This window comes from Anomaloglossus baeobatrachus, chromosome 6, assembly GCF_048569485.1.
Source record: "Anomaloglossus baeobatrachus isolate aAnoBae1 chromosome 6, aAnoBae1.hap1, whole genome shotgun sequence".
Lineage (NCBI taxonomy): Eukaryota > Metazoa > Chordata > Amphibia > Anura > Aromobatidae > Anomaloglossus > Anomaloglossus baeobatrachus.
In genome coordinates this window covers 387,871,171-387,893,436 of record NC_134358.1, presented here as the reverse complement: position 1 = coordinate 387,893,436, position 22,266 = coordinate 387,871,171, and positions in this window count along the sequence as shown.

Here is a 22,266-nt window from a genome sequence, read left to right as displayed (position 1 = left end):
TCCGGCGCAGAAACACCCTATCCGGCCAGATCAGACCAGGCCGCAATGCCGTCTATCCCAGCAACTGTTGTGGCTAAAGAGCAGACCCCTGAACATCCAGAGGAGGACGCAGCTCCGATACCATCACCCCGCAGCAGCCCCACTCCTACCCAGGCTGCAGCGCCCCGTAGTAGGCCAGCAACCAGCACTCAGGAGACGCAGACGATGATCTCCTCGGCCTACCCGCTGCCTGGAGCAATGCCGGAGTGGGACCCCCGCATCTATCCTCACAAGTAATGAAGAAGGAAAGAAGATGCTGAACTGTATATAACCCCTGAAGTTAAACGTCCGAGTTGAAAGTTTTAAAGGACCTGCTCCAGAAATAATGCTTCCTGCCTTTGTTGAACGTCCCTAAGTTCTCCAGGAGACGCCACCCAGCACAAGAGGTGGAAGGAGGAGGACCTGGTCTGACTTGTTGACCGTCGCTGGGTCAGAGTCCCAGCGGGCGCCATCAAGGGTCGGAGCCCCTGGTGGAGGACGACAAGGAGTTAATGGAGTCAGGAGAGTACATAGCCCCTGAATGTCTGCCCATTGTTCTTTTCGAAGATGACACCCTAGTCCTGAATCCTTGTCCCCTGTTCTTTTTGAAGATGACCCCCCCCTGTTTATGTGTTACCGGGCCACTGGACTGGAATGTGGTCCCCGGTGAATGTGTTATTTATGTGCCTCCCATAAAGGGATGTAATGTCCTAAAGTTTTAATGTTTTATGCATAACAAAATTTTGCAGTTTCTTCCATTGTTTTTGTTGTTTCAGCCCGAGGACGTGCTGGGATTCGCTGTGGGGGAGTGTGGCGCCCCTGAGGCTTCCATCGCCACAGAGACATTGCACCCCAGTCAGAGGTGTGATGTCCCATCCTGGGTAAGGAAAGGGGTACATGCCAGTTCACAGGTAAAAATGCACTACACCCATTGCTAGGCACACACTGGGACAAGGGATAGTGGCAGTAACCCTCCCATGCTGCATGCTGGGAGGGGTCGTAAGACCCATCCCTGGTCCCATAGGGTGGTAGCTTAGCAACCGGGGGGTGGGGAGAGCCAGCCGAGTGTAGAGCAGAGAGGAAGGTCAGAGTTTCAGTTTACCTCAGAGAGTTAGAGAGTGAGGAGCCAGCATGTAGCTGTGAAAGAGAAAGGAGCTCTGTGAGCTCAGAGTGTCCACAACAGAGAAAGAAAGCAACAGAGAAGGAGAGAAACAGAGAGTAGAAGAAGAGCTCTAGTCAGGCAGGAGCTAAAGAAAGAAGAAAGTGACACTTCCTGGTGAAGACCCTGGGACTCAGAGGGTCCAGGTGACAACAAGCAGGGAACGAAGGGATTCCAGGGCCACAGATAGCTTCAGAGCTGGTGGCCAGTGAAGTCAGCTGAGAAAGGACACAATTAGAGGGGTGCACTGGCATTTACCCCCAGATCTACCCGGGATCGGCGGAGGTCCCTGACGGTGGTCCCAGCAGTCCAAAGGCTCCTGCCGGCCTTGACAAGAACTGTGAGTAAAGACCTTGAAACTGCACCCCTCGTGTTGCCTCATTTATTTCTCTGCATAGACACTAATGAGCACCAACAGTGTCCCCGGGGCACCGCTCCACCTGTGGGGAGCAGTACCACCATTGCTGCCATATCATCACCCCGGAGGCCTTAGGCTATGTGCGCACGTTGCGTAAAAACATGCAGTTACGCTGCGCTTTGTAGCGCAGCGTAACTGCATGCGTCCAGCGTCCCCTGCACAATCTATGGAGATTGTGCAGGGGCCGTGCGCACGTGGCGTCTAAGAGCGCAGCGCTTCGGCTACTGCCGAAGCACTGCGCAAAAAGAAGTGACATGTCACTTCTTTCCTGCGCTTTGCCGGCAGCTCCTGCTCTGTCTATGGCAGGAGCTGCAGGCAGAGCGCATGGAATCGGCTTTTTTTTTTTTTTTCTACGGACATTTCTGCAGCGATCTAAAGCGCACATGTGCTCTTCAGATCGCTGCAGAAATATCTGCAGGGCTAGTACGCAACGTGCGCACATAGCCTTACACAGCAGCGGCGGCTTAATAGCCGCATACCACAAGTGGCGTCACGAACACAAACTTTAATCACCCCCAAGTTATCAGCCATTTTAACTGACACCCACCAGGGCCACGGAGTCGGGCCCCGCCACCACTGACTACCCGGACTAGTCCGGCCCGGCACCGGGTGTCCCATAGCCCTGGGGTGGGCGAGTCAATTACTTGATACCATAAATTCAAAAGCAATACTGTAAATTAAACGTAATTATTTTATACCATTGTGATACCCCTGCGGTAACCAGGTGTCACAAAAATAAGGTAACAACAAGGTAACAGCTCGGGTCCTGCATGACTGTGCCAGTCAATACACACACACTAGCACACCAGGACATTTACAATGTACCCGGGTGGGAGGAGAAAGCGACCTGGGAAGTGTTAAATGAGCAGAAGAGTTTAGGAGGAGGTTGTAGTAGTAGGTTGTGAGCAGAGGAGTAGTAAGAAAGGTGTTAAGACAGACCAGAGACTCCTGAGACACAGAGAAAGTGGAAGGAAACAGAAAGGAAAGTAAAGAGTAAGAAAGCCAGCGGAGTGGTAGTAAAGACACTGCAAAGACCTGAGTAGAAATAACAGCCACTCAGAGGAGAAAAGTAGCTGGGGAGCGAGAGAGCAAGCTCCAAGGACAGAGGGATCCTGTGGGGTGGACACACAGGGCTCAAAGTACTTTGCACACACGGGATGCAGATCCCAGAACAGACAAGGACTTCAAGCCATCTGTTAACTCTGCCAAGCGGGTGGGTTTCCAGAACTTATCTGCCACCACTAACGTCCAAGGCATCAGCAGCAAAGAGGGGACCGGGACATATTCCCTTAAATAGTCAAAGCTGCCTGAGGCAGGTCCCAGACACCAGGAGGACCTCAAAGTGCTCCACGTCAGGAAGGACCCACATACACCAGAGTGCAAAGGTGGAGAGTGGCACCAGGTTGTCAGGCACAGCTATCAAGATACGGGCGAACCTGGGATCCAGTACGTCCCCAGGGCATGAATCCAGTGAGTAAAAAAAATCAAACTGCACTCTGTCTGGACTGCTTCATTGCGCTGCGCCTCTACATTAATCTTTCACCTACCCCTGGGGAAAAGCACTGCTCGCGGAGGACTCCACCATCCACTCTGCCCCCATCCATCATCCCTAGTGGTAACCTGCAGCGGCGGCCCTATCATCCCTGACCGCAAACCGCGAGTGCCGCAGTCGGACTTTTTATTTTATTTTTATTTTTCATTTAAAACTGGTCGACGGTGCCCCTGGATCCGGTACCCCTCGAGCCACAGACCGGCCGGATCTGTGCAGCTCAGCTGCCCCGGGGCGTGTGCAGCGCGCCGTGGCAAATTTTGACCACGCCCCTAGCCACACCCATTTGGCAGTAAGGGTCATTCAGCCGATGCCCCGGACTGTTCATTCATATTTATAGCAGTCAGAATTTTTTTAGATTTCTGTGTCACTATATGACATGTTGCTTATTTGTGCCTATCAATCCGTGTTCACACGTTGCATAAATTCTGTTTCTTTTTGTTTCTGTCTGCACCAAACTACACAATAACAATCTTCTCTGTTTTTTCCATTTTTGCTGCATTTTTTCTGCCTTTTCTCCATTATTTAATGCGTTTTTGGTTCAGATGTGAATCTGCGTTTTTAAGTGTTTTTATTGTACAGAGAAGCTTTTTCCTGCATTTTTTTAAGCTCCACATAGAAACCTCCAAAGAACCCCAGCCCTCCCCCCCGAAAACTGCAGAATTCAGGAGCGTCTTTTCATGGAACCACATCCACTTTACTTGGACAATTAAACACAGCAGAATAAATGTGCAAAGAAACAGCAGAAAAAAATGCAGCATTTACACTACATGTGAATATGGACTAATTGTCCAAGCAAAGTGGATGAGACGTCCTGAAATCTCCACCCCTGGTGCGTGGAAAGACGCCGCTGAACTGTGCGTATTTGGTGTTTCTTTCTTTATAAGCTTCAGGATTCACATGAGCAACAAACATGTATCAAATAAGGGGACAATGTATAAAAAATACCGCAAACACGCAATAATCAGAGAACATTGTTATTGCACTCTTGGCGCGGACACCTGCAGAAAAAATGCAGCATTTACGCTATGTGTGAACACGGCCTCAGTGATCCATTTTTATTACATTTTTTATGGGTTTTAATAAAGAAAAATAATAAATTGCGCCATTTTTTTCCCGCCATTTACGGATCCCCATAAATAATCTGTTCGCTGTGTTGTTCAGGTCATTACGATTACAGGGACACCAAATATGTCCATGTTATTTGCTGATTTGTGATGTTTATTATTTTATAAAAAAAAGTGTAATAAAATTACATTATTCTATTTTTTTTTATTATTTTCAGTAACTTTATTGGAAGAAAAAAAAAATCCTCTTTTCCTCTCCCTCTAGAATACAGGACATAGAGATGCTGCTCTGTACAATGTAGCTGTGTCCTGTGTAATCTGCTGTGTAAGAGGCTGCATTGTAGGTTCATTTATGTGAAATCCTCCCTCTGACATCATCAATCCCAGTGGCTCAACAGCTAGAGCAGCTAGGAAAGCTAGGAGGCTACTGGACACAAGTTTTGAACGTTGCTGGTTTGAATCCAAGGTGGTGAAGATAAAAAAAAAAAATTGTATTTGTATTTTTTTCCTCATTTCTTTATAGTAGTTTTATTGGAACAAATGAATCTGACTCTTTCGCCTACATTGAGATACAGTATTTATCTATCTATCTATCCCTCTATCTATCTATCTCTCTATCTATCTATTTCTATCCCTCTATCTATCTATGATTCTATCTATCTGTGATTCTATCTCTCTATCTATCTATCTATCCATCTATCTATCTATGATTCTTTCTATGATTCTATCTATCTATCTATGATTCTATCTATCTATGATTCTATCTCTCTATCTATGATTCTATCTCTATCTATCTATTATCTGTCGTGTATCTACAGTTAGGTCCAGAAATATTTGGACAGTGACACAATTTTCGCGAGTTGGGCTCTGCATGCCACCACATTGGATTTGAAATGAAACCTCTACAACAGAATTCAAGTGCAGATTGTAACGTTTAATTTGAAGGTTTGAACAAAAATATCTGATAGAAATTGTAGGAATTGTACACATTTCTTTACAAACACTCCACATTTTAGGAGGTCAAAAGTAATTGGACAAATAAACCAAACCCAAAAAAACCCATTTTTATTTTCAATATTTTGTTGCGAATCCTTTGGAGGCAATCACTGCCTTAAGTCTGGAACCCATGGACATCACCAAACGCTGGGTTTCCTTCTTCTTAATGCTTTGCCAGGCCTTTACAGCCGCAGCCTTCAGGTCTTGCTTGTTTGTGGGTCTTTCCGTCTTAAGTCTGGATTTGAGCAAGTGAAATGCATGTTCAATTGGGTTAAGATCAGGTGATTGACTTGGCCATTGCAGAATGTTCCACTTTTTTGCACTCATGAACTCCTGGGTAGCTTTGGCTGTATGCTTGGGGTCATTGTCCATCTGTACTATGAAGCGCCGTCCGATCAACTTTGCGGCATTTGGCTGAATCTGGGCTGAAAGTATATCCCGGTACACTTCAGAATTCATCCGGCTACTCTTGTCTGCTGTTATGTCATCAATAAACACAAGTGACCCAGTGCCATTGAAAGCCATGCATGCCCATGCCATCACGTTGCCTCCACCATGTTTTACAGAGGATGTGGTGTGCCTTGGATCATGTGCCATTCCCTTTCTTCTCCAAACTTTTTTCTTCCCATCATTCTGGTACAGGTTGATCTTGGTCTCATCTGTCCATAGAATACTTTTCCAGAACTGAGCTGGCTTCATGAGGTGTTTTTCAGCAAATTTAACTCTGGCCTGTCTATTTTTGGAATTGATGAATGGTTTGCATCTAGATGTGAACCCTTTGTATTTACTTTCATGGAGTCTTCTCTTTACTGTTGACTTAGAGACAGATACACCTACTTCACTGAGAGTGTTCTGGACTTCAGTTGATGTTGTGAACGGGTTCTTCTTCACCAAAGAAAGTATGCGGCGATCATCCACCACTGTTGTCATCCGTGGACGCCCAGGCCTTTTTGAGTTCCCAAGCTCACCAGTCAATTCCTTTTTTCTCAGAATGTACCCGACTGTTAATTTTGCTACTCCAAGCATGTCTGCTATCTCTATGATGGATTTTTTTCTTTTTTTTCAGCCTCAGGATGTTCTGCTTCACCTCAATTGAGAGGTCCTTAGACCGCATGTTGTCTGGTCACAGCAACAGCTTCCAAATGCAAAACCACACACCTGTAATCAACCCCAGACCTTTTAACTACTTCATTGATTACAGGTTAACGAGGGAGACGCCTTCAGAGTTAATTGCAGCCCTTAGAGTCCCTTGTCCAATTACTTTTGGTCCCTTGAAAAAGAGGAGGCTATGCATTACAGAGCTATGATTCCTAAACCCTTTCTCCGATTTGGATGTGAAAACTCTCATATTGCAGCTGGGAGTGTGCACTTTCAGCCCATGTTATATATATATAATTGTATTTCTGAACATGTTTTTGTAAACAGCTAAAATAACAAAACTTGTGTCACTGTCCAAATATTTCTGGACCTAACTGTATATATCCCTCTATCATCCATCCCTCTATCATCCATCCATCCCACTATCATCCATCCATCCCTCCCTCTATCTCTCCATTCATCCCTCCATTCATCCCTCCATCCCTCCCTTCATCCCTCCATTCATCCCTCTATCCCTCCATTCATCCCTCTATCATCCATCCATCCATCCATCCCTCCCTCTATCCGTCCATTCATGCCTCCATTCATCCCTCTATCATCCATCCATCCCTCCCTCTATCCCTCCATTCATCCCTCTATCATCCATCCATCCCTCCCTCTATCCCTCCATTCATCCCTCCATCCATCCCTCCCTCTATCCCTCGATTCATCCCTCCATTCATTCCTCTATCATCCATCCATCCCTCCCTCCCTCTATCCCTCCATTCATCCCTCCATCCATCCCTCCCTCTATCCCTTGATTCATCCCTCCATTCATTCCTCTATCATCTATCCATCCCTCCCTCCCTCTATCCCTCCCTCTATACCTATAATAATAATAATAATAATAATACCTCCATTCATCCCTCCATTCATCCCTCTATCATCCATCCCTCCCTCTATCCCTCCATTCATCCCTCTATCATCCATCCATCCCTCCCTCTATCCCTCCATTCATCCCTCTATCATCCATCCCTCCCTCTATCCCTCCATTCATCCCTCTATCATTCATCCATCCCTCCCTCTATCCCTCCATTCATCCATCCATCCATCGATCTTTGCAGCTGAATAACCTGCTTCTGATGTCTGCAGTATAGAGGTCAAGATAACAAAATCTTCCTATTGGTTTCAATAGAGGCAGTAGCTCAGTGGTAAAGCTGCTGCCTTTGAAACAATGAACTCCCAGTTCCTCGAGTTCAAGTCCTGGCAGCCCTGAAAATCCAGAGCCAATGATACTTTAATTTAATTTATTCCCTCCACTGAGGGGAGGAGCCGGGACATCAGCTGTGAGCCGCGGGAGTGCGGGACAGCCCTTTAAAATCGTGGCAGTCCCGCAGAATCTGGGACGGTTGGGAGGTATGCATACATAGTCTTGCGTACACATTCAGCATTTACCTCCAGTTCTGGAGACCATGCTTTCAGTCAGTATGAGGCAATGAAAAGCCAGGAAATTACGCTGGAGGCTACAGAGGAACCGCTTGCTTTAGGGACTATGGATGTGGAAATTTCTGGCATAAAACTGAAAAAAAGTGAAAGATACATAGCCTTGCTACATACATACAGAGCTATACTACATACAAACACACAGCTGAGCTATATACACATATACATCCTCACTGTGTGTATATATTACCACATTTCGAAGCTCTTTTCAGGAATGCAACTGATCACATGGCATGAATCATCCTTTAGCTACTCAACATCTGTGCAAGTCCTGGTGGCTTTCTCTCCTGAATTTACACAAAAACTGATTAGTAAAGGACAGTAGTCATTGGCTTACAAAAAGAACCTTTAAAAAATACACTTTATTAAAAATACTTAAAAACACCCCACCCAAATGTGAACACACTGATTAAGAAAAATCGATAAATAAATAATAGGCATCCGCCTAAAATAGTGAATTATTGTATTGATCCACTAATGTTATAAGTGGACTGTATATGCTGAAACAAATATGACACGCCTGCACGGGGGCCTGGGGGTTACTCGTTACCGGGCTGCGGTTCTGTTCTGGAATGCTGCGGTGGCTGGGCACGGTTCCGTGACCCCGGCGGTGTTGTTAAATAAAGATAACTGATGATGGGGGTTGTGGGGTAATATTTACAGGGGAGATGTCGTGACACCACCTGTGGTATGCGGCAAGGTAGGTGTCGCCACTGCTGTTCAGTTCTCCCTGGGATCGGTGATGACACAGCAGAGATGGAATAGCTCTCCACAGGTAGACCTGGGCCCCAAAGCTGTTGGGAGTAGTAGTCTATAATGGCGGGGCACAGGGAATAACCGGACGACACAGGGTTGCAGTCACAAGGTTTTTACTCACAGTCAAAGTTCCAGGTTAGCACGTCCAGACAAATGCTGCCTTTGGAGTGCCGGGTTCTGCTGTGATGGGCTCCAGCTGATCCCAGATAGTTTGGAGGCACAACCCGGTACACCCTTCTGTGTCCCTTTCCTGGTTGTCTTCCTGCACTGACCTCTCCCGCCTCTCCTGCGCCTGCACACACAGAGCCCCGAGCAGGAGTCTGCGGGCCCTCTCGGGTGGCTTGAAGCTCTATCCCTTTCACCCTATGTGGATTTGGCTTCGACACTTTAAGTAACCTCAGCCTCTGGTTAGCTATCTGAGTCTTGAAGTTCTCTACTAGTTGAGGGGCCAGTCCCCTACTGCAGCCAAGTCCCTCCACTCCAGTACGTTGTATCTGGAATGAGGCCACAAGAGTATGGTCGCTCCCGTGGGCTCTAGGACCCTTTCTGTCGTGCACCTGGGCTGAGCTGCAGCAGCTCCAGACCACAGGTCTTCTCTCCTCCACTGCTCCTTCCGACTGGCTGACTTCCTACAGGCTGCTTCCACTAACTAGACTCCACCCCCCAGCCTGGCCTCATACTGTCACTAAGCCTTTCCCATGGTCTGATGGGGTGTTGTTGAGTGAGAGTGTCTGTGTTTTGTGTATACCGGTTTGTGACCTCCTCCTTACCCGGGAATGGGATACTACACCTCTGGCTGAGATGCAGTACCTCTGTGGTGACTGAAGCCTCAGGAGCGCCACAAATAGAAAGAAAAAGTGCTACCTCTTTCTATTCTTTTCCTCTGGCTCCCACCCTACCATGCCATGGATGTTGGCAACCTTTTCATACAGTGGCATACTCCTTGTATAGACTAGACTTCTCTGACTCATTAAGGCATGGATTCACCTAAGGTGTCTTTTGGTGTAGGATACCTGAATAATTTTTTCAGCTATCCCACAGCCACTGCCAAAATGCAACTGCCTGTACTGGCCAGAAACTGCCTCTACTGGCTTGCCTTCATCATATAGTACAACTTGGTGCCATTTTGTTTCCAGTTATCCATTGCACACTCATCCATACTTAAAAGGATAAAGGATAAAAGAAAACATGATTCATCAGACTAAATCTTTCTAATTATTTAATGCTTCAGTTTTGATGAATGTGCTCCAAGGTATACCATGTTTATACCAAGGTAGCCACAAACCTTTATGTAAGTAGCAGGGTTTCCCAGCAATCTTTGCTGATTATACAAAACCATTTGTATTCTAACCACCTTGGGGCTGTAGATTCATCCTGAAGTCATATCTTTGGTTATTCCCCTGTTTGTCTCACCCACCCAGCCTCTCAGTGTCATGGCCATGTCTGTATTTTGATACTAGTGACGGAATATGTAGTATCAGATGACAATAAGAGTCTCTTATTGTCATCTGATACTACATATTAAACATGTTTTCTTTCTTTGGATGTGGCAAAGGTTAATGTCAGTTTTCTTGCCAGCAGCTTCTGACTCCTGGTCAGGTGTTTCTGGTTTGGGACCACTCTCAGTTCATCTGCTTCCAGCAGAGGGTGCTGGTTATTCTCTTTGCCATTTGGATTCTGGCTTGGAAGTGGAAGGAGCTGCTGGTGTCCTTACTGTTGATAACAGTGTAGGCTGCAGTACTGGTGCTTGATTGCAGCCTAGTTTTTGGAGTTAGTCTGTTGTTGTTTTCCCCCCTGTCTGTCTTACCTTCCCTTGGTGTGTTGTTTTAGTGTAGCGGTGGGCCTAGTCAGCCTTACCTTCCCACTCACTAGTGAGGACTATTGAAGAATTTTTTTAGGGCTTTACTTTTTTGCTTGGCAACAGGTGAGGAGCCTGTATAGGGTCTGGCTAGGAGTAGATAGTACAGTGGTAGGCAAAAGCAGGAGGTATCCCATCTACCCTCTCACTAGTGCCAGAGCCCAAACTGTTGTTATTGTGTTACTGGTGTTTCCCTTGTTTGTTGTGTTGTAGCGGGGTGTTTCTTGTTGTGCATCAGACATCTTTTGGTCTGAACACAACTGCCACGTGTAAAAGCCTGACATTATAATCAGCCATACATTTTTCCTGAAAACTATGGCTCAGGCTGCAGTGCTTACACAAATGATGCAGGCCTTCTCTCATGAGGTCATGGATCTGCGCTCGCAGATTGTGCAGCAACTGCAACATATTGATGGGATTCTGGTTTCAGCGGTTGCCCAGACACTACCAGAACCCAAGATAGCCCTCCCAGATATCAGGGAGGCTTGTAAGTTATTCTTCAAGCTCCATCTTTGTTCTGTGGGGAGTGAGGAACAGCAAGTGGGGATTGTTGTCTCTCTATTGCAGGGGGATCCCCAGTCATGGGCCTTCTCTCTGCTGACCGACTATGTCATTGCAGTTGGTGGACTACTTTTTTGCAGCTTTGACCCTTGTATATGGTAACCCTGATGGCGTCACACTTGCGGAGTCTAGACTCCAAAAGCACCAGCAGGGGGCGCTGCCAGTAGAGGAGTATTGGTCGGAGTTTTGGAGGTAGGCCACTGACAACCAATGGAATGACCCTACACTTAGGAGTCATTTCTGTCAGGGTTTATCAGGTAGGCTTAGGGACTCTCTGGTGCAATATGCCGGCCTTGGGTCACTGGAGCCGCTATGGCCCTTGCTATTAGAATGCATCTATGCCTCAGGGAGAGACCCCCCAAGACCCTGTACTCTGTCATTCTCCCCAGGGAGGAATTCCCATGCAGTCAAAGATGCCATGCAGTTGGGGGAAGCCTCAATTCAGACTGAATTGCTTGCGGTTCGTCGTGGGTTTAGGTTTTGTTTCTACTGTGGTGATGAGAATCATTACATCGGGGCTTGTCTTTTATGACCTAAGCAGAGTCCGTCTGGTAATAAGCTGCGTTTTCATGGTCGCGTGGAGGGAAGCAGCCAGGCAGTATATATTTCCACCATCTACACATCCCAGTTTACCATTTTAGCAAAGGGGGTTATTGGTGGGAAGACTGAGACGATTTCTGGCCTTGTGGACAATGGACCGGGTGCTAATCTGGTGGATTCTTGCTTTGCTAAGATTCGGGGTCTGACTCGCAGTGCATTAACACTAGAACTACTGGACTCGTGACACCTATATAGAAATACATGGTGCAAAGTAGTCAAAAGGACTACCTCAGTAGTTCTAGTGTTAAAAAGAACCATGCCCATTCAGACTATTGACTCTGCTCGCCTCTGCCAGAGCGAATTCACCCATATTGTACCTAATATCAACCTGCGGCTAGGCCCTTTTTCATAGTGAATACCTGTCATGTTGTGTCTTGAAGGGACTGCCTACTCCCATCATGTTGAGCCTTCCCTAGTTGAAGAGGCATAACTCTGTGATTGACTGGCAGTCAGGGGAAGTAGTTAGTTGGGACAGTTTTTGCGAAAACAATTGCCTGGATGTTACCATTTCTATGGTGCTTATTAAAAATTCACCACCTACTCCGCTAGTTGTAACTACCTAGGTTTCTAGGGTAAGAGATAGGACACTACTCCTACCTCAGGGGAAGGCTAGGCCTCAGTGCGGCCCCGGTAGAGGAGACCTTGGAAAGGTAGTCGTTCTCTCTAAGTGTGTAGTACCGGAGTGTAAGATGTTGAAAGATGGAGAGACACCTCTATTGTCGGTTCTGCCAGGAATTTTTCCCCTGCTACAAAGTGCATGTGTGGTAATAAAGGTTCAGGTCAGGAACTGGGTATGAATGAGTACGTATGGGTGTCCACTAAAAACACCTGGTTGAAGAGTGCATCTGAAGCTCTAGGCTCGAGGTTTGTCGGTCCCTTTAGAGTTACTGAGATTCTTAACCCGATGGCCGTACGGCTGGAGCTACCCCCAGTACTTCATACCCATGATGTTGTTCACAGGTCCTTGCTCCGGTAATGTGTTGTGTCTCCAGAACCTAAATCTTTACTACCGCTGTCAGTATGCGGAACTGGCAACTGGAAGAGACTGTCCACATTTTGAGTTGAACGATATTACCAGTCTTTAGAGTTCTGAGGCCTCTCGTTAAAGGAGGGGGGGGTGTCACAGTCGTCTCCCTGTTTTTGGAGACTAGTGATAGCTCGAGGACTGGAGCCTCTCATCTCGATTTGGAACTCTACATTTAAATCTTGTTTCGTTTCTCTTGGTGCTGAAACAACTGCAGCTGCTCTGTAGCCACACACCTTCGTGTTTAAGTAGCAAGGTTTCCCAGCAATCTTTGCTGATTATGCAAAACCAGATTAGTTATGCATTATCTTAAACAGTCAGTTTCAGATAGGACATGGACTGATTATGGCTTTGCTTGGGGTAAGGGGTACTTCTCACATAATGAGATCGCTAGCGAGATCGCTGCTGAGTCACGGTTTTTGTGACGCACCAGTGACCTCATTAACGATCTCGCTGTGTGTGACACTGAGCGCGATCTGGCCCCTGCTGGGAAATCACTGCTCGTTACACACAGTGCTGGTTCATTTTTTGGACGTTGCTCTCCCGCTGTGAAGCACACATCGACTGCGAGAGAGCAATGATCTGAATGTGCACGGAGCAGGAAGCCGGCTTCTGACAGCCTGCGGTAGGCTGTAACCAAGGTAAATATCGGGTAACCAATCAAAGTGCTTTGCTTGGTTACCCGATATTTAACTTGGTTACTAGTGTACGCCGCTCTCAGGCTGCCAGTTCCGGCTCCCTGCTCCCTGCACACGTTGCTAGAGTACAGATTGGGTAAATAAGCAAAGCGGTTTGCTTATTAGCCCGATGTGTACTCTGGCTAGGAGTGCAGGGAGCCAGCGCTAAGCGGTGTGCGCTGGTAACCAAGGTAAATATCGGGTAACCAAGCCAAGTGATTTGCTTGGTTACCCGATATTTACCTTAGTTGCCAAGCGCAGCGTCGCTTCCACACGTCGCTGGTGGCTGGGGGCTGGTCACTGGTCGCTGGTGAGATCTGCCTGATTGACAGCTCACCAGCGACCATGTAGCGTCACACCAGCGATCCTGACCAGGTCAGATCACTGGTGGGATCGCTGGAGCGTTGCTAAAGTGTGACGGTACCCTACATTATGCTTATTTTGTGATAATAGCATTCAGAGTTGCTTTGATAGCAATATCTTGGTCTCGCTAGCTTTTGTTGGTTATATTTTGGGAAATAATTGGTCTCTAAATCATGTTCAGTAGCTGTTAGCAGTTATTTCATCTTTTCAGAAATGGCTTAATATTAGACCTATCCTTAGTTTTTTTCAGGCGAAGCAATTTCTTAATGGCTTTAGGAGGGATAGATTTGAGAAAATCAATAAGTTTCCTTCAATTGGAAAAAGTAATTGAAGCATGTCCCTCAGTGTGTTCTTTCTCCTTTGACTCATTTATTTAGGGATGTTTTTTGCAGCCTTTTTTGGGGCATTTCGGTAAGTGGAAATTACAGGCAGAATAACGTGTCTCGCCCTATTTTGCTGGTTTCTGATGTTGTAGTGGACGAAGGGTCTATTTTCTTTTTTGTTAGGAGCGCTAAGAAAAATCAATTCGCTAAAGGTTATACAGTCAAAGTAAATGTTTACCAGAGTTCATTTGTTGTCCAGTCTGTCTTTTGTCAGTTTACATGGATATAAGGCTTAATTGTGATGGCTCCTTTTTTATTCATTTGGATGGTTCTTCATTGGCCAAATTTTAATTTCCTTCCGTTCTTTAGCGATTTACAGCTTTCTTTTAGGTTTGAAGGATTTCAAATCTCCTCACATTCGTTTTGTGCAGGAACGGAGGCTGCTAGGTTTTGTTTGGAGGCTGCAACAATCAAGTGGATTGGTAGATGGACATCAGACAGATTAAAGATCTAAATTAGGCCAAATCTAATTATGCATTCATTTATATTTTCTAGGTTCCAACAAGACAGTATCTTGGATTATCGCCCACTGTTTTATTTACTTGGCCCATAGTAGAGCAGCTGCTAGATTTTATGGTGTCAAATTATCGCTCAATGAAGATCATATAGTTCTTTATTGGTTGAGTGTGAGAGGCTAAAAATGGGATCATTTGGAAGGTGGCATTATTAAACAATCTATTATTTGACCTGTGGCAGATGTGCTCCTATGCAGGAGGAACTCAAGAACATCTCTTTACTGTTATCATAAATGAAGCAGATCATTTTAATTGTAAAGTGGCTTTTTCCTAGTTACATTCTAGGTTTCTCAGAGGTGACTCCACACCTTTGATGGTCAGTTTTCCTTCATGAATAAAATTACAAAACGCTTTAATAGAGCAATGGCAAAGTTTATGCAACTAATAGCAGTATTTCCTATAGGCATGTTGATCTGGAGATTTGGTACATTTAGCCAGGACGGGGGTTTGGATATTTTCGTCTTCGTCATTCAGCACTTGGTTGAAGGAACAGTGTGCTTTGTAGCATCAAGGGGACCTCACCGGCTATAGTCTGATTTGGCTTTTGGGTGATCGTCCAGCTAATGCTGGGTAGACACGATTTTTATTTTGCATGGTATTCTTTATATATGGATTGTATTAAATGGTTGAATGAATATTACTTATTATTAGTATTTATTAATTATTAATTGGTTAACCCTAAATAAAATCCATGGCATTTTCTGACAAATTCTTTTTGTCTGTTTATTTATTTGTTTGGTAATTTATATGGGTGTCTGTTATCCCATGTTAAGCCTTTAGAATACATATTAAAGGGGGCACATGGGATCACTTCACAGCCTCCTCCCACTCCTACATCTTTTTCCTGTCATTTGTTACAGTTATTATATTAATTTAATTCTTATCTTTCCTCTATTTTCTATTCTCCTCTCCTTTTATTTATTTTTCCTCCTTTATTTGGTATTTTTTGGACTGTCTGCTGGAAGACTTTCATCAGGGAAGACTTTCTCTGCAATCCCATCTCTATTAATTTTTTACTTTGTATAACTGTCGCGGTTTTTGTTCTGAAGATGGACATGATTTTTTATATTGAATGGAGCTATTTTTATGTATTTTATTAACTGATTTAATAAATGTTTATTTGCTATTATTAATTAATTGGTTAACCCTAAATAAAAGCCCAGGCCTTTTATGCCAAGTTCTGGTTTTATATTTATTTATTTGTTTGGTCATTTGAATGGGCGTTTGTTATCTAATGATGACAGGATAAGTCTATAGGATTTTATTTTTATGTAACCATGGAGACAGATAAGTCTGCATAAGGGCTGTAGGCACAGATTGGTAGGATAATGTATTGTGACGGCTATTTACAAGATTGCTTTTGTTTTACTTCAGAAGTATTTGAGTGTAAAATTTATATTGGATCAGTTATTTCAGGCCTACATGTAGCTTGACTCTCATCTTGTACTTAAGAGGATAGCTATTTGGATGTGATTTTAATTAACATGCTATAAATACTAAATATATAAAGTGGTTGAAATGCAACAATATGTATCAAAATTTAATAATACATACAAATATAGTAGTGCACAATAAGTACAGTAAGGATAAACAAGAGAGACAGAGGTTGCAAAAGGCACTGAAAAATGGAGGATATCACATGGCATAAATAAATTTATATAGATAGAAAGCTAAAGACCATGTGATTGTCCAAGATATTCGCTGGTGAAACAGAAGTTGGCATACAGCAAAAGCTAATATGAAGCAGTATACAATGCAATGCAATGCAATTTAAATGCAAAATCGTATCAGGGCTGTATCAAAATATACAGAAAATCAGCAGCGTAACATGGCGTCAATCAGCCTATATGAATAGAAATATATGGGCCATGTGGTTGTCCAGAGTAATCACTGGTGACCCAGGGGTTAACATACAGAAATTGCCGATATGGAGCAGTATATAATGCAAATACAACATCAATGGAAAAACATACCACAGCAGTATCAAGGTAGAAAAAGAGTCAGCAGCGTGACATTAAAGTGCCGAGTGCAAGGCTACAGGATCAGAAGTCCCCCCCTAGGTGGTAACGCGCGTTTCACGTGTTAAATAAACGCTTCATCAGACTGAAGGAGGGGTAAAGATTCCTCTATCCAAGGACCTTTTGTATGCACCATGTGAGGTGTCACATGGGTAAAAGCAGCCAATCAGCGATGTTTGTATCGGCGCATGCGCAGTTCACATCAGAATCCCCAGCCACTGCGAGCGGCGTCAGGTAGAGGAGCGCTCGAGGGGGAATCCCAAAATGTCAGGTACCGCCCCCACTCGAGCGCAGCTCCACCCCACAGACACCGCAAAGCATGCCAGGGAGAAGGAGTGAACCACGCAAGCGCACACATCAGCTGCTAACACATGGGAACGGAAACTCCCAATACGACAGAAATGCATAGAGACCTATGAAGGACTGAATGGCATAATAACAGTAATATATAATAATAATCATCATGATCGCAGCCATGCAATCCAGTGCTTCAATAGAGGCTGTAATGAAGGGAGTCTTCATGTGTTCGCATGTGTATTTGATTCTTGTTATGGCGTATTCAGGCATATAGATGGCAAAGGTCCAAAAAGAACAGGAAAAAAGAGCTGCAGGCAGAAAGACAAAGATAGCATAAAAATGATGCAGCACAATTACTTTAAAATAACAACAAAGGTACAAGGGGAATAAAAATGGGAAAAAAAGACCCACTGAAAAAATGTATAGGAAAAGGGGAGACATGGGGATTTCGGGTCATGGGGATTGATGTTGTTCAATGTGGCAACAGAGGTGGGAACATCAAAAAAATCCTGGCTCAGAAGGAAACAAAATGGATTACGATACTGGGGACAATGGTTCCGTCCGGTCTTAATGAGTCCCTTAGCTTTGCCCCCTTCTTGTAGTCCCTCATTCTCCCCATGTCTCCCCTTTTCCTATACATTTTTTCAGTGGGTCTTTTTTTCCCATTTTTATTCCCCTTGTACCTTTGTTGTTATTTTAAAGTAATTGTGCTGCATCATTTTTATGCTATCTTTGTCTTTCTGCCTGCAGCTCTTTTTTCCTGTTCTTTTTGGACCTTTGCCATCTATATGCCTGAATACGCCATAACAAGAATCAAATACACATGCGAACACATGAAGACTCCCTTCATTACAGCCTCTATTGAAGCACTGGATTGCATGGCTGCGATCATGATGATTATTATTATATATTACTGTTATTATGCCACTCAGTCCTTCATAGGTCTCTATGCATTTCTGTCGTATTGGGAGTTTCCGTTCCCATGTGTTAGCAGCTGATGTGTGCGCTTGCGTGGTTCACTCCTTCTCCCTGGCATGCTTTGCGGTGTCTGTGGGGTGGAGCTGCGCTCGAGTGGGGGCGGTACCTGACATTTTGGGATTCCCCCTCGAGCGCTCCTCTACCTGACGCCGCTCGCAGTGGCTGGGGATTCTGATGTGAACTGCGCATGCGCCGATACAAACATCGCTGATTGGCTGCTTTTACCCATGTGACACCTCACATGGTGCATACAAAAGGTCCTTGGATAGAGGAATCTTTACCCCTCCTTCGGTCTGATGAAGCGTTTATTTAACACGTGAAACGCGCGTTACCACCTAGGGGGGGACTTCTGGTCCTGTAGCCTTGCACTCGGCACTTTAATGTCACGCTGCTGACTCTTTTTCTACCTTGATACTGCTGTGGTATGTTTTTCCATTGATGTTGTATTTGCATTATATACTGCTCCATATCGGCAATTGCTGTATGTTAACCCCTGGGTCACCAGTGATTACTCTGGACAACCACATGGTCCATATATTTCTATTCATATAGGCTGATTGACGCCATGTTACGCTGCTGATTTTCTGTATATTTTGATACAGCCCTGATACGATTTTGCATTTAAATTGCATTGCATTGCATTGTATACTGCTTAATATTAGCTTTTGCTGTATGCCAACTTCTGTTTCACCAGCGAATATCTTGGACAATCACATGGTCTTTAGCTTTCTATCTATATAAATTTATTTATGCCATGTGATATCCTCCATTTTTCAGTGCCTTTTGCAACCTCTGTCTCTCTTGTTTATCCTTACTGTACTTATTGTGCACTACTATATTTGTATGTATTATTAAATTTTGATACATATTGTTGCATTTCAACCACTTTGTGTCCTCTTGTCTTTATGCATTTAATTTGAGTGGTTTGCATCCTTATTGTTTATGGTAGCCCACACAGGTCTTTCCATATGATATTTATAATGCTTACTAGCATATTATACTTATGATTATTACCCCGTTATCACTCCTATGGATATTTTTGTATTTCTAATTATTTGTTCTGTGTTTTGCACAGTGTATCCTAAAGAGAATATGGATTTTTGTGCCCGTGAGGAATCGTGGCGCTCACAACTTGATGACGTATTCAGGCATGACAGAGGCAATGGCTCAGGATCTGGGGAGGCGGGGCTGCAGGTGGAGGTGATGAAGTATAAGGGACTCATACATAGACGGACAAAAATTTGGTGGAACCGGGCATTCCTTGAACGTTACTTACAAGAGGGACTCATTCCCAGAGGGCTGAGGGTGTAAGTTTTCCCCTCCTTCACCATTGAAGATGTTTCCTTCAAAGATAAATGGGAAGAATGTGCTAACACATGCTCTAGAGCATTCATTCAGTTACTCTGTGATCTAAATAGTACCCAACTCTCCCTAATTAAAACTGAGATGGATGAGTTATATAGTAAAATCAAGGGGGGCCTCAGTAAGGAGGATTTCAAAAATTTGGAGCTTGAGATTGAGAGTGAGGTGTCTAAGTGGGAAAAAGATCTTAAAGCAAATAAAATTAAAAAATTCCACAGGGACGAACAAGATTTATTTACTAACAAGGTTTATAAATGGAGGATGTCTGTGGAGAGATCCAGACCTTTTAGACGTTTTTACAATCAATCACGTTCCAGATCCACTTCCCTGAGATCATATACATCCGGGGATGAATCCAATACTGATACCCAGGACTCCTCTATCCCTATGGATAGGTTTGCTGTAACAACTAAGAAATATAAGAAAAAGCAAACAGATCCTGTTAAAATCATCACTGACTCCCATCCCAGAACAAGACAGCAATTACAAAAAGATCCCCTACAGGTAATAAATTTATCATCCCATCCACTATCACAGATTCAGATTGATTTGTTATCTAAAGGTTTAAGTTTTTCCCCAACTAACTCATTTCATTTTTTACAGCGTTAAAAGACTTGCATATTTTTTCACGTAAAATCCTTCTGAAAAAATTACACTCAAAAAACAACGCCCCATTTACCACTTCTGATCGTGCTGAAAGAGAGGCTCTCCAAGTCCTGGAGGATCTCCTTATTGAACAGACCACTAACCAACAAGGTGGGTTTCCTCCCTCTATTCTGCCTAAATCTACTAGATTCCCTCCCTTGTCTCTGTGCTCTTCAATTGAAATATTCACCAGGTTGGTCTCTGATGAATTTAAAACCTTATCAACAAGACGTAGGTACGATAATCTCACTTCAGTACAGAGAAGAGCACTCAGAGACCTACAATCTCTTGATGACGTCCAGATAAAACCAGCAGACAAGGGGGGTAATATAGTGATTTGGCCGAACAATTTATATGAAAAGGAGGCTCACCGCCAACTTAGGGGTGCTTCACACACAGCGAGCTCACTGCCGAGATCGCTGCTGAGTCACGCTTTTTGTGACGCAGCAGTGACCTCATTAGCGATCTCGCTGTGTGTGACACTGAGCAGCGATCTGGCCCCTGCTGCGAGATCGCTGCTCGTTACACACAGCCCTGGTTCGTTTTCTTCAAAGCCGCTCTCCTGCTGTGACACACAGATCGCTGTGTGTGACAGCAAGAGAGCGACAAATGAAGCGAGCAGGGAGCAGGAGCCGGCGTCTGACAGCTGAGGTAAGCTGTATCCAAGATAAACATCGGGTAACCAAGGTGGTTACCCGATATTTACCTTAGTTACCAGCCTCTGCAGCTCTCACGCTGCCTGTGCTGCCGGCTCCGGCTCTCTGCACATGTAGCTGCTGTACACATCGGGTTAATTAACCCGATGTGTACAGCAGCTAGGAGAGCAAGGAGCCAGCGCTAAGCAGTGTGCGCGGCTCCCTGCTCTCTGCACATGTAGCTGCATTACACATCGGGTTAATTAACCCGATGTGTACTGTAGCTAGGAGAGCAAGGAGCCAGCGCTCAGTGTGCGCGGCTCCCTGCTCCCTGCTCACACTGGTAACTAATGTAAACATCGGGTAACCATACCCGATGTTTACCTTAGTTACCAGTCTCCGCAGCTTCCAGACGGCGGCTCCGTGCAAGCGCAGCGTCGCTTGCACGTCGCTGCTGGCTGGGGGCTGTTCACTGGTCGCTGGTGAGATCTGCCTGTTTGACAGCTCACCAGCGACCATGTAGCGATGCAGCAGCGATCCTGACCAGGTCAGATCGCTGGTCGGATCGCTGCTGCATCGCTAAGTGTGAAGGTACCCTTAGGGATAGAAATACATACCGCAGATTAGACTCGAGTCCTCTCACCCCCTTTACTGTTTCTCTCCACCACATCCTGCAGGGGGCCCTAGATGAGGGGATTATAACGAAAAAGGTCTTTGATGGCCTTTTTGTGTCATCCCCCAAAATACCTACATTTTAGCTTTTGCCCAAAATCCACAAAAACCCCAATAACCCACCAGGACGTCCTATTGTGTCCGGCATAGATGGCCTATGCGACCCTATTTGTCGTTTTATTGATTATTATTTAAAACCCCTTGTGGAGACTTTGCCATCTTATGTCAAGGATACGACGGACGTCCTGAATAGGGTTGATGGGGTTTTTGTGGACTCTAACACCCTTTTGGTTACGGCGGATATCGAATCTCTCTATACTAACATTATTCATAATGACGGCCTGGAGGCAGTTCGCTTCTTCCTGAGCAATACCAACCGTGATGGGCATCTATGTGAGCTGATCCTGGAGCTGCTCCACGTTATCCTGACACACAATTTTTTTATTTTTAAAGAACGGTTTTATTTACAGATAAGGGGCACTGCGATGGGCGCGGCCTGCGCGCCTTCGTACGCAAATCTGTTCCTCGGCCTATGGGAGAGGGGCATTTTTGGCGACGAGGGCGTGCCGGCGGCTGCCCATGCGCAGTGCTGGCTAAGATACATCGATGATGTGTTTATTTTATGGCAGGGTACAGTGGAGCAGCTCTCGGATTTTATGGGAGTATTAAATCACAACTCATTAAATCTTAAGCTCACTTACAGATATGATTTACAGCAGATTGATTTTTTGGATATTATGATTGGGGTTGACCGCGGTCGGCAACTACAGACTGATGTCTTTAGGAAGCCTACCTCGGTCAACTCCCTTCTTCATGCTTCATCTTCTCACCTTTTTAGTACTATTAAAGCCATCCCGGTTGGCCAATTTCTCAGGATGAAGCGAATTTGCTCGACATCTGAGAACTTTATGACCCAGGCACATGACTTAACATCTAGACTAATGGGGAGAGGGTATAGCCGCCGTACAATCAAGAGGGGTTTTAATAGGGCCAAAAATACTCAGCGGGTGGCCCTTCTGCAGCCATCTGGTGGGGCGGATAGGGGGGTGGGTGAGACTCGATTCATATCTGTATATAATCACGAATGGCATAATATGCGCTCAATTTTGAGCAAACATTGGCCAATTCTGAAATC